This window comes from Globicephala melas, chromosome 9 (assembly GCF_963455315.2).
Source record: "Globicephala melas chromosome 9, mGloMel1.2, whole genome shotgun sequence".
NCBI classification, from domain to species: Eukaryota; Metazoa; Chordata; class Mammalia; order Artiodactyla; family Delphinidae; genus Globicephala; species Globicephala melas.
The window spans coordinates 55,015,700-55,027,844 of record NC_083322.1 but is presented as its reverse complement, the minus strand read 5'-3'; the positions used below and the strand labels follow the sequence as shown (position 1 = coordinate 55,027,844).

General features: G+C 38.7%; 1 protein-coding gene across 8 annotated transcripts in view; it reads left to right on the top strand.

Annotated features, from left to right (window-relative positions):
• The first annotated feature begins 11,540 nt into the window (after window positions 1-11,540).
• Window positions 11,541-12,145, top strand: part of MTERF1 (mitochondrial transcription termination factor 1) — a 606,108-nt gene continuing 605,503 nt past the window's right edge. For 3 of the 8 annotated variants that reach the window (XR_009565070.1, XR_009565067.1, XR_009565071.1), the window contains exon 1: window positions 11,541-11,586. The gene's annotated coding sequence lies outside the window, so the exon portion shown is untranslated. Of the gene's footprint in view, window positions 11,823-12,145 lie in introns of all 8 variants that reach the window. The other 5 variants (XM_030857330.2, XM_030857329.2, XM_030857331.2 and 2 more) reach the window with 5 other exon arrangements.

Below are 12,145 nucleotides of genomic sequence, written 5' to 3'. Positions count from 1 at the left end.
AAGTGAAAGATTTATTGCAGCCTATTTGTAATAGTGAAATATGGGAAACATTAATAAGTGCTCGTTATTAACAGACTGTTTAGATGAATTATGGTATACTTGTACTGTGGAATTCTATGCAGACAGTAGCTGGAATGATGACTTTTATATGACGGATTTGGAAAAATTTTCAAGAGTGAAAACTCAAGGAACAGAGCAGAGTATATGGTATACTACATTTTGTGTGCAAGGAGAGGAAGAGAAAGAGAGAGTGAGAGGGAATTTACACATGTGTGTTGGCAAATGCATGAATTATTGTTGGAAGAATTGCCATGAAACTGGGTTCAGTGTTTGCCTTCAGAGAGGGGAACTGGGTAACTGAATAAAAGGAGATAGACAGGTTTTTATTGTATATGCTTCTGTATCTTTGTATCATGTGTATGTAAAACTTTCTTTATATATACACATACATATATGTACACACATATACACAATTTTAAAAACTAAAAGGAATATAGCCTTATGTCCTAGAAGAAACACACTGCCTGATATTACTTTTATTTCTTCTTTCCTCTTCCAGCACTTGAAGAGGACTTACGTTCTTTTGCTAACAAAGAACAGACATTTCTATCTTTACAACTACCTGCACAATCATTGCTAAGTAATTAGAGAAGACGTGGACCTCTTAACCTTAACATTTTAAAAGTGTTTGGTTTTGTAAATATACCAATGTAGCTGGGCCTCTGGAATCTAAAGAGAAGTGGAGATTTGATAGTTATAAATGTAGAAAAGAATCCCCTTTGGAGGCTGGAATTGTTTGTGGTCTAAACTGAGTAACTGCCAATTTGCTTCAATGTACTATGTATACAGTATCAGAATGATATTCTAGCATAAGACTGAAATTAAGGCTCTGAAGATGGTTGAGTTGGTACCATATAAAATCTGTAAAATGTTACTGAGATAAAATGTGCACCATATATGTAAAATATACTTAGAAATTCATGGCAATAGGTTTGAAAACTTATTTCAAGTTTTAAAAGAAGTTTTAAACTTTAAAACAATTAAATAACATCTACCAGAAAAAAATGGTAAAATTTCAATTAGAAAAAGAATTACAAAGATCTTATAAAGTTTTATAAAATGCTATCTTGCTCAGAGATGAAGACGGCCTCATATCCTATATTTTGTGGTTATTTCATTGACTGTCAGTGAGAAACAAGAAAAGTAATTTCCTTAAAAGAAATCTCAGGGACTTCCCTGGTTGCGCAGTGGTTAAGAACCCACCTGCCAATGCAGGGGACACGGGTTTGAGCCCTGGTCTGGGAAGATTCCACATGCCGTGGAGCAACTAAGCCTGTGTGCCACCACTACTGAGCCTGCACTCTAGAGCCCACATGCCACAACTGCTGAAGCCCATGCACCTAGAGCCCGTGCTCTACAACAAGAGAAGCCACCACAATGAGAAGCCTGCACATCACAACAAAGAGTAGCCCCCACTCACTGCAACTAGAGAAAGCCCGCGTGCAGCAATGAAGATCCAACGCAGCCCAAAATAAATAAATAAATAAAATAAATTTAAAAAACTGCTTAAATGACTGTGCAGTCATACAACTGGACTGGCACTCGAGCCTCTAGAATGTAGTAATACATACCCCCTGGAGAAGGATGCCTTTGTTTCCTGGATCTTGGAGACGTACAGCATATGGTCTGACAGATTCTAAGCTCCAAGTAAGTATTTTTAGACATGATGGTTCTTTACCATTATCTTTTAATAAAAGAGAAAGTATTTGTTGAGCTGAGACTTGCTTTCACAATAGTACTTTAGCTAGAAAGCAAGTGGCTTTGTCAGCTTATAAAGTTTGGTGAGATGAATAATTTAGTCTGTAGGAGTAATATGTCTAGAGAAGAAATTTAAGTAGGGGTTAGATAATGCAGGTAATTAATTAAGTGATCTTAAGATACCTGATTCACAATGACTAATTTGAATACGTACTAAAAATACATACAGATCATAAATCATGATTGTGATATTCCCAAGGGTAATACACAACATATAATTCACTACATAATAGAAAAAATTTAATTGCTTTATGTGCTTTAAAATATTTGAGAATTCTCTCTCTCTTTTTTTTTTTTGTCTTTTGCTAATGTTCAGAGAGAATCACAGTGTCTGATCAAAATAGAGAAGAGATTAAGGCTAAGGTTTATATTTAATGTCAGGAAAAATGAACCTATTTTAGAGCACTTATCTTTAACTAGATAAATATTTGAAGTTTAAAAGTATTTTTTCTGAGAATAGTTCTAGACATCACAATAGGGATTGCTTCTTCAGATTGTCACAGTAATTAACTGGGTATAAGGAGTGCTGTGTTATGATACTCTCCTTGGTACTGGGAAAATGATATATAGTAAATTCTCCTGTGCTGAAGAAGAGACTAACTTCCTCTATGTCACCGATGGCTGGGAAGTCATCAATCTTACCAACAGAAACAGATGTCATTAAAATCTGCCCTCATATTCATTCCTCTCCTTTGTCAAACCTTAAGGACTGTCTCCTGTGACAATGGAAAATCAGACTACTTAGTTAAGGGACTGTCCAGCATGGTGCTAGGTATATTCATGCAGTCCTCAATTTACAGATAGGTTGGGTTCCAAAACTTTGGTACCAGAGTAGAATTTTCAATTAAGACAATGTTACAGATGGTGTTAATGTTCTGAGAAGAATCTATAAAATGAAGTGCTATAAAAATAGTAAAACCCCAAACTGTTGTAAAACAAGTATTAAAGCAGAAAACAACAAACTGATTAAAGATAACTTATGTTGAATGCTGGTTTCTGAAGAAAAGATTTCTTTAGAGGCGAATAAAAAGAATATAGACTCTTGTGAGAACTGTGAAGAGTTTTTATTAGCTCTTTTATGAACTCTAGAGGTTATTCTTCCGTTACACCAAAATTCTACTTTAAATTATGTCGCTTCTCTTTTTTTCTGGTTTACATATACCACTGATACTAGTTTTATGCTTAGGCATGATTACACTCATGGTGGGGGAGGTAAAAATGGATCAAGGGAGAGGAGAAGATTCTAGAAATAACCAGTTTCAAGTTAAGGAAGGGGGAGAAGGAAGGAAAGGAGATTAAAGATGAGATGTCTCTGGGGAAGAGATTATTAAAAAGTATCACTAACAGAGGTGTATGTAGTGAAATAAAGAGAAAAATCTGGCAGCTTGACATAGGCATGGCTGAGTGATGTTAGGTCAGACAATTTCCTATCCATGCCTGTCACCAAGACACACTGTCTATTCAGGTCAACTTTGTTACAATGGTTTGAGCAGGGGATGGGGGACAGAATGCAGTGGGAAGGCATTAAACACCTACAGTTTTGCCTGCCCAGCAACTGTTTCCCCTTCTTTTACTCTCCATGTTCCTCTGGGGCACAGGCTTAATCACAAGGAACAAACAACAGCCTGTAATTACTGGAACTGGGAGTCCAGGCCACAGTGGGATTAAGCTCTGAGTTGCTGAGCTGCTAGCCTAAGGCTCTTTGAATTTTCCTTGGCTAGGAACAGAATTGGTCCCAGAATCCAGAGTGGGGCTTTATCAGTAGGTGAAAATTAAGCAACTCCAGTTTCAAAGATACAGCAGTTCTCAATTCTGGCTATACATTAGAATCACTGCTAAGGATTAAAAAAACCAAAACCAAAACTAAACCAAACAAAAAATGAGACCAATGTCTGGATGTCACGTCAAACCAATTAAATCAGAATCCCTGGGGGTGGAGAGCTGGGCTTCAGTATGTTTAAAAAGCTCCCTAAGTGATGCTAATGTGCAGCTAGGATTGAGAACAGCAGATTATTAGGGATACAGAGGTGAAAAAGTCAAGTGTCCAGCTCATGGGTAAGGGTGAAGAGAGAAGTTCTACAGGCAGCTTTGGTGTAGGGGACACTTTATGCACAGCTGGCTTGCCTAGTGTCAAAGTGAAATTTGAGGGACTCAGAGGGAAGCATGAGGGTGCTAACTATTTAGCAGATACAGGAATTAGGAATGCAGTGAGAAGGCTGGATGGCAGAAAGGTAAGGCTTCCCATTCTTTGTTATTTCGCTTAGAGGCAGCCCTAAATTATCTCCTCAGTGATTATTTGACAAGCAGCACCCATTTCCCCTTCCCAATGTCTAGCCAAGGTTAGCAGTCATTTAAAATTATCAGAATCTATTCTTTTTGCACTGATTTGAGTGCTTAAGATAGGAGGAAGAATGAGGCATCTTTGTGTGATCATAAATCTACCACCTCAGTACACGGAGTGCAAACCTCCCACTCAATAGAATCACAGAAGTTTAGGGGAGGAAGGGATCTTTAATATCATCTGGTTCAACATTTTTCTTTTGGACTGTGCATATCTCCATTAGACTTGTTAAAGGCAGGGAGTGCTTCTTAAGTTTCATTGTTTCTCTGGTGCCCACCGGGTGATGCATAAATATTAAATGACCAACTGAAAGAAATAAGGTTCAGATGAGGAAGCTGAGTTGCACAGTCAGTAAATTAGTTCAATCATTTATTCATTGATTTATTCACTTAATACCAGGCAGAAAGCTTTAGATATCTATGAGAATGAATGTACAGTGCAGAGACTATAGTTAATAATACTGTATTGTATACTTGAAATTTGCTAAGAAAGTAGAACTTGGGAGATGATTAGATTATAACGGTAAAGCCCTCACAAATGGGATTAGTGCCCTTATAAAAGAGACCCCAGAGAGCTCTCTTGTTCCTTTCCACCATGTAAAGACATAGGAAAAGACAGCCGTCTACCAGGAAGGGTCCTCACCAGATACTGAATCTGCTGGCACCTTGATCTTGGACCCCCAGCCTCCAGGACTGTGAGAAATGTTTGTTGTTTTAAACCACCCAGTCTATGGTATTTGCTATAGCAGCCTTACTGGACTAAAACAGTGACAAACAAGTGGAGATAGAGAGCAGAGGAGCAAGCAAAGGATCAGAGGCAAGGACGTGAAATGTCATGTTTGGGAAACTGAGACTAGGTGGTATTAGAAAACAATGCCAACAACAAGGTCCTATTATATAGCACAGGGAACTATATTCAATATCCTATAAGAAACTGTATGGAAAAGAAAAAAAAAGAAAACAGTGCCAACAACTAACTCCTGTCTCTGGACTTTTTGCTATGTAAGACACCATTGACTAGTGATTCTTTACTTGCAGCTAAATACAATCCTGATAGAGTACTCTACATATCTGTGTTAAATGAATGAATAGATGAATGAGAAGAGGATTGGAATGGAGGATCAAAGATCTCAATTCCAGTTCTGGCTTTACAACTATAGTAGTGGGCAGAGATGTTTTGTTTTGTTTACTTAAAAAGAGGTTATTATAGTAATAATAAGGGGAACAAGGGTTAGCAAGATGAACAAAAACAATAACAAAAAATCATCTAAAAATAACTCTGGTAGGCTGCTACTTGATATGGATGTCCTCATGGCCTCTCTTCCAGATACCATTGTGGGAGTCTCTTCTAGTTCTTGACTTCTGTCTCTGTTTCTCCAAACCCTTTTACCCAGCACACCAAAACACTTGACTTTAGCATGAAGTTACCTGACTGAGCATCACTTCCAGGTGTGGTGTGATTCTCAGTTGGACAGAGATGTTTTTGTCTGTCCAATTTCCCTTTCTTAATTCTAGCAATAGTAACCCTTCTTTTCCTTTGAGAAATTGCATCTCCCCTACTCCAAATGGTTCTGTTGGGACTGCCAATCACATTACATCCTGCCATGCTTACTCTTGCCCTGAAATGATTGGGTGGTCAAACGACTCAAAGAAAGCCAGTCAGAGTCCTTATTTTGGATTTTATGTTCAAGACTAAGAGGATTTCTCTCTTTTCCCTTGAGTTACCAGTTAAAAGGATGTAACCTCGGAGATACTTGCAGCAATGTATCTTGCCCCATAGAAGAGACTGAGAGAACCATACCTACATACAGAGAGAAGATAAGATAAGATGCAGAGAGAGAGCTGTGGACCTAATTTAATTTCTGGATATAGTCATGCCTGAGGAAATCTCTGCCCCTCTTATTCCCATGTTATAAGAGAATCCCCTCTTTTTTTGCTTGAATTAGTTTGAGTTGTATTTCTGTCACTTACAAGTGAAAGAATTCTGTGTAATACAGTCACTAACTAGCAACATTACTTGTTAGATAAGTCATTTTTACCATTTTAGGCCTCAGTTTCCTTATCTATAAGTAAGGGGGTTGGACAAGATAATCACTGATATTCCTTCAAGCTCAGCTTCCATTTTTCACACTTCTATAAAAACTGAAGAGTTTGAGCTAAAACATGCTCACCTGAATCCTTGGCCTTTATTTTTCAAGGGAAAAAAATCATCCATAAAGGAAAATTCCCATACCAGGCTGAAACCTACTTTCCTTTCTTCATATCAACCCTTAAGCTAGATCACAACAGAACCTTAAGAAATGTCTTCCCCAAATGGAATGCAGTCATTCAAAAATGGTAAGATTACTCTGTTGTTTAGTATATGATAATGGTGGCATTTCAAAGCAGTAGGCAAAGAAAGTATTATTCATTAAATGATGTTGGAATAATTGGCTAGCAATTTGAAAAAAAAACAACTGAATCTCTACCATGTTTTCTATTCCCAAATAAGATCCAGATAATTCAAGGATTTAAAGGAAAAACAAGAAAAACAGTAACTTTCTGAAAGAAAACATGGGTGGCTGTTCTTTATAAAAAAGAGATGGAAAAGGACATTTTAAGTGTGACAAGTTAAGTATAAACTTGAATATAGTAGGTCTGGAGTTAGGAGGACAGGTTCTGGACGCTACCACCCGGGTTGAAATCCTGGTTCCATACACATATTAGCTTTATGATCTTGAAAAAGTCACTTAATCTATCTAAGCCTCAACTTCCTCATCTGCAAAACTATAATACCTACCTCATAGAACTGAATAAGAAAAATAATTTTATCTATAAGAATATTCTGGAAGAATATAAACCAAAAGGACATAAATAAAATGTGAATAGTGATTATTTCTAAGTGATGGAATTATGGGTGAATTTTTGCCCCCCCTTTTAAATTTCTATAGAAAAATATTTCTATTTTTGTATTTTCTATGGTGAATTAAAATATTTCTCTCTGAGTGTCAACATAGCAATTATGATCATAGACTCTGGTGCTGGACTACTTAGTTTCCAATCACTTACTAGCTGTGTGAGCTTGGGCAAGTTACTTAGCCTCTACCTCAGTTTCCTATTCTGTAAAATGGAGATAATATTATTTCTACCATAGAATTAAATCAATTAATATAGGTGAAGTGATTAGACTAGTACCTAGTACATACTGTTATATGAATGTTCTCAAATATTATTAATATTTTTCTCTTTTGAGTCCTTTCTCTCAAAATTCCTATTCTTTGGATGTCTTTAAGTCAACAAACTAGTTACAGATATATGTGAGTAGCTCTTTATAGTTTAATGCAGGTGTGGGCAGACTATGGCCAGTGGCCAGGCTGCCCTTGAGCTAAGAACAGTTTTTACATTTTTAAAGAGTTGTAAAAAAAGAAAGAGAAAAAAAAGACTGTGTAACAGAGATAGTATGTGGCCCACAAAGCCTAAAATATTTACCATCTGGCCCTTTATAGAAAAAGTTTGCTGACTGTTGGCTTAATTTGTTTTCCCTTTCAAATATGTTTCTGATTTAAAATCACCATGCTATAAATACCAAGGAATAAATCTCTAAAGGTGGAATTTCAAGATATACTGTAAACAGGAAGGGAGATAATTTTGGAAAAGGCAGATTGTATTCCATCTTGTAAATATTTGCTCCCCTGCTCTGCGGTAAGATAACATTTTCTACCAGTAATTAAGAACTGCTTCATAGTAACGGAAGGCAGGGTAACATAGGATCAAACAACCCAAAAGGTACTTAAACTCACCAGACTGAATGGAGTCTCAAGTACAATGGCGTTTCTCTTAGCCAACTCTATCCTGCTGATGGTGGCAGTCTAACTACCATGAGAATCCAGGATCATATCAGGTCTGGAATCAGCAAATTTGCCAGGCTAAGTATCCAGTTCCTTGCCACAGACCCTTGTGGTAATGAGCCTGGAAGTAGGAAAGCTGACTCAGGAAGTCTTTCTAGACCCTGGTTAGGCACATTTCAGAGAAAGAAAGTTGCCAGCAGGAAACTCTTCATAAATCTAAGGTTATTAAAAACAATTGTTCTCAAAAGGGGGGAAATTAAGCTAGCTCTTTTATTTGTTTGCAAACAGAAAGAATATTAACCACTTGTGACTATCTGAGTAACTTTACTGCTTTACTCAGCCTTAACCAATTCGTAGCTTTTCCATTTGTTTTCATGCAAACCAAACGGCCAGGCAAGAGAATGGAGGAAGAGAGTTCTGGGTAGAGACCTGATGCTCCTCTGAAGGCCCTAAAGTGAGACTTGTAGGAAGCTGGCACTCTGTCTAGGAAGTTGACGGGGTGTGGGTGATCCATTTGTCCACTGAGTCCAGGACTCTGTGGGTGTTGTTTTATTGAATAGGGGGTGGGGGAATGGAGGACCACTTCCTTTCTGACCTTAATTGGGTCTTCTGAGATTCAAACATGAGTGGTCAACCAAAGGCTTGTGGTTTGCTGGAAGTCTATTTACATGAAAAACTAAGGACATTTCCTGGGCAGAGCTGGTCAGGCAAGTACCTTTGGCACAGTAAAAAAACAAAAACAAGAACAAAGAAACAACCTTAGTTATAAAAAGGCAGAGGTGAATATAGCACAGATACTATATTTGTACTTGACTTTCAGCCCATCCCCTGAGTGTCTAAGTCCAATTTGAGGAAGGAGGGCTCCAGAGTCTATCCAGAGTCTATCCTTTCCCTGCAATAGACTTTCAAATAAAAAGGGGGTTGGGGAAGGAGAGATCCAATTCAATTTAGCAACTTTGTCTTTCCCCAAGTAAGGTCATTTAAAAATACATATACCATCCAATATCACCATGGTTTCAGAAAAGAAAGAGAATTGTAAAAGAGATATATGACAATATAAATTCGACTTAAAAACTGAGTTACTTTAGCCTTTATTAAAAATCCAGAAAGATGAAAACTTTAGAACAGCTTCTAGGAAAAATTCTCTACCATGTTGCTACTACTTCATCTCATTCCTTTTCCTCTTTGTTCCTTCATCATCGTTTACTCCCTGCCACTGATCTTCTCCCACACACAGCCCCCCAGTGTTTCTAACCACACTTTCTTTTTCTTAATTACATCATTTTAGTAGGGCCTTGGGTCAGCTATGGTCTTGGGAAAGCATGTAGATGAGCAGATACTCAGGCTGAGTGAGACCTATCCTGGAAAGAATATCCCAGGAGGCCAGGGCTTTGTCTTCTTTTCCACTATATCCCCCCCATCCTGAAAATAGTGGTGGCAGGCAGGATATAGCGAATAATGAATAAAATACAGGCAAGGTATATACACGTTCCAATCTAACACACCACCAACGACAACCAAGTAATAGTCCTTGGTCTTATTTAAGGTAATGACATTTCACAGATCATTAATGATTAAACCTCTTTGCAGAAATATAAGATGGAAAAATGAATCAATAATACACCATTCTAGGGCTTCCCTGGTGGCGCAGTGGTTGAGAGTCCGCCTGCCGATGCAGGGGACACGGGTTCGTGCCCTGGTCCGGGAAGATCCCACATGCCGCGGAGCGGCTGGGCCTGTAAGCCATGGCCGCTGAGCCTGCGCATCCAGAGCCTGTGCTCCGCAATGCGAGAGGCCACAGCAGTGAGAGGCCCGCATACCGCAAAAAAAAAAAAAAAAAATACACCGTTCTAATCCAACCATTATTATAGTTTTCTTATTCACTGTTTTATAATATGTATTTAAAATATATTTGTAATCAGAAAATTTGGGATAGGAAATATGGAACTTATTTTCAAAAGAACCAATCTCCTTTGCCTACATGACATCACAAATAACAAACAGTGAGGTTGCTTAAGTAAGTCTGAAAGAACCTTTGATAATCTATGTCAGTACAACAAAGCATGTGGTATAAATCACAGAAAACTTACTGGTCAAGGAGTCATAAGACGTGCATTCTCTTGCTGGCTTCAACTCTAAGGATTTCAATGTCTCATCTGTAAAAGGAGGACTGAGGCTCCATAATCCCAAACATATTCTTAAAGTCTGAAGTTTAATGATTCCTAAAATAGATTTTATTGTTTTACATTCTGATTGTAAGGCAGTTTGTAGATATAATATTTATATGCTTATATACATAAATTTATATATTTATATATAATAGTAAATATTAACTGGGATATATGAGTTCCTTCCACGCAGAAATAGATTTTAGAAACTCACATAAAGAGACCATTTCTAATTTTTCCAGACAATTTTTTTTAACCTGGAGGAACTGGAGTAAATCGTTTCACTTAACAGATAGATTATTAGTAAAGTCTCAAAGGTAAATCTTTATCCTCATAAACCAACAAAATAGAACGTTAATTCAAAACAAAGTGACGACAACAAACCAGCTAGGAGTCATCTAAGGGACAGAGTGAGGATAAAACACTAATTGGTTCATTGGTGCAGAAATGGGATGAAGAAAATTCTACCACTATGCTCCTACATAGACGAGGGTAATGCAAGAAATTCTTCCTTGTACTAGAATTCAGGATCAACCCTCTCCCCATCTCTCTGTTTTTCCAAGGACTAAACTACCACTTCCTCCAGAAGATAAGTGGCAACCTGATGATTATTTCATTAATCTCTGTATAAGCCTTCTTTTGGGGACTGAGGGGACCACGAAGGTTTAAGGCGACACCCCCAGAGGTGACAAAAACGCACTGGCTGAGGAGATTGTTTGTACTGAAACTTTTATTTACTTATTATTATTTTTTAATTTTTTGGCCGCGCCCTGGGGCATGCCGGATCCTAGTTCCCCCACCAGGGATGGAAGCCATGTACCCTGCATTGGGAGCGCAGAGTCTTAACCACAGGACTGCCAGGGAAGTCCCAAAACTTTGATTTAAATAGCACAAATTCGTCACAATTTCAAAAGAACCAGAAGTAATTTGTATTGTAAGCACTTAAATCGAAGAACACTAGAATTGCTTCCCGTCCTGAAGGCTGACTGAATTCGGACTAGCAGCCACACTTCAGGATTTACCAGGTAGTTCAATAACGAAAACCTGGAGCTGTTCACACGCGTTTTCCTGCACCAAACGCGGAGGTGTTCATCCACGCCATGTTAATCACATTAATAAGCGTAATCATCCTATCAGGCTGCAAACTTCACGTATATAACAGAGACTTCTTGGGAAATATATATTTCTTGGGAAATCTCCAAGTCCCGCCCCGCCCTCCAAAATCAGACCTGAAGACCGGTTCCCCGCGCTCATCGCGGTCTCCTGCTGCCCTCTGCTGGGGCCCTAGCGTCAGGCTATGGAAGGCGGCCGCGTGGCCGCCGCGGGGGCGCCAGGAGGGTGACGTCACCTCTGTGCGCGGCCCCTCGCCGGAAGTTATTCCTGTCCACTTCCGTTCCTCTGTTATTCTCCAGACCCCAGAAGGGAAAGTAAAGGTATCTGTAGCGCCCAGTTATAGTCCAAGTTGAGGTCGGTGACTCGCTGCCGGCGTGCGTTTTCTTTTTAGAAGCGGGTCTGGGTGACTGTGATGTGTAACGGAGTCCCGTTCCCGCTTGTAGAGTTTCTTTGTGGGAGGAAGAGGGATGGAAGAACCCGTGGAAATACCCGTGGAATTTTTGAGTTAAAGACTCAACTGGGTTCGAACCTTGCTTCAACGAGCTAAGTCAAGCTAGTAAGGGAGCTCGGCGCTTTTTCTGATTTTGTAATTTTAGGAATGATGCCGACCTTTTAAGTTGTGGATGTTAAGTAAGATAATGTGTGTGAAGCACTTAGTTCTGGTTTTACAAATTATACTCTGATTCTGCCGCCTTTACCTCTTATACTCGGGCTTGTACTTGCCATTTTCTTCTCAGTATCTCTGAGAGATGCCTAGTATATAAGAGGTTATGCATCTCACGAGAACATTATGCAGCGTTAGCTGAGATTGAGCTCCTTATTCTGTATTACAAGTCCTGACGTTATTTTATCCCCGCCCCTTTTATTTTTCCATTTCTA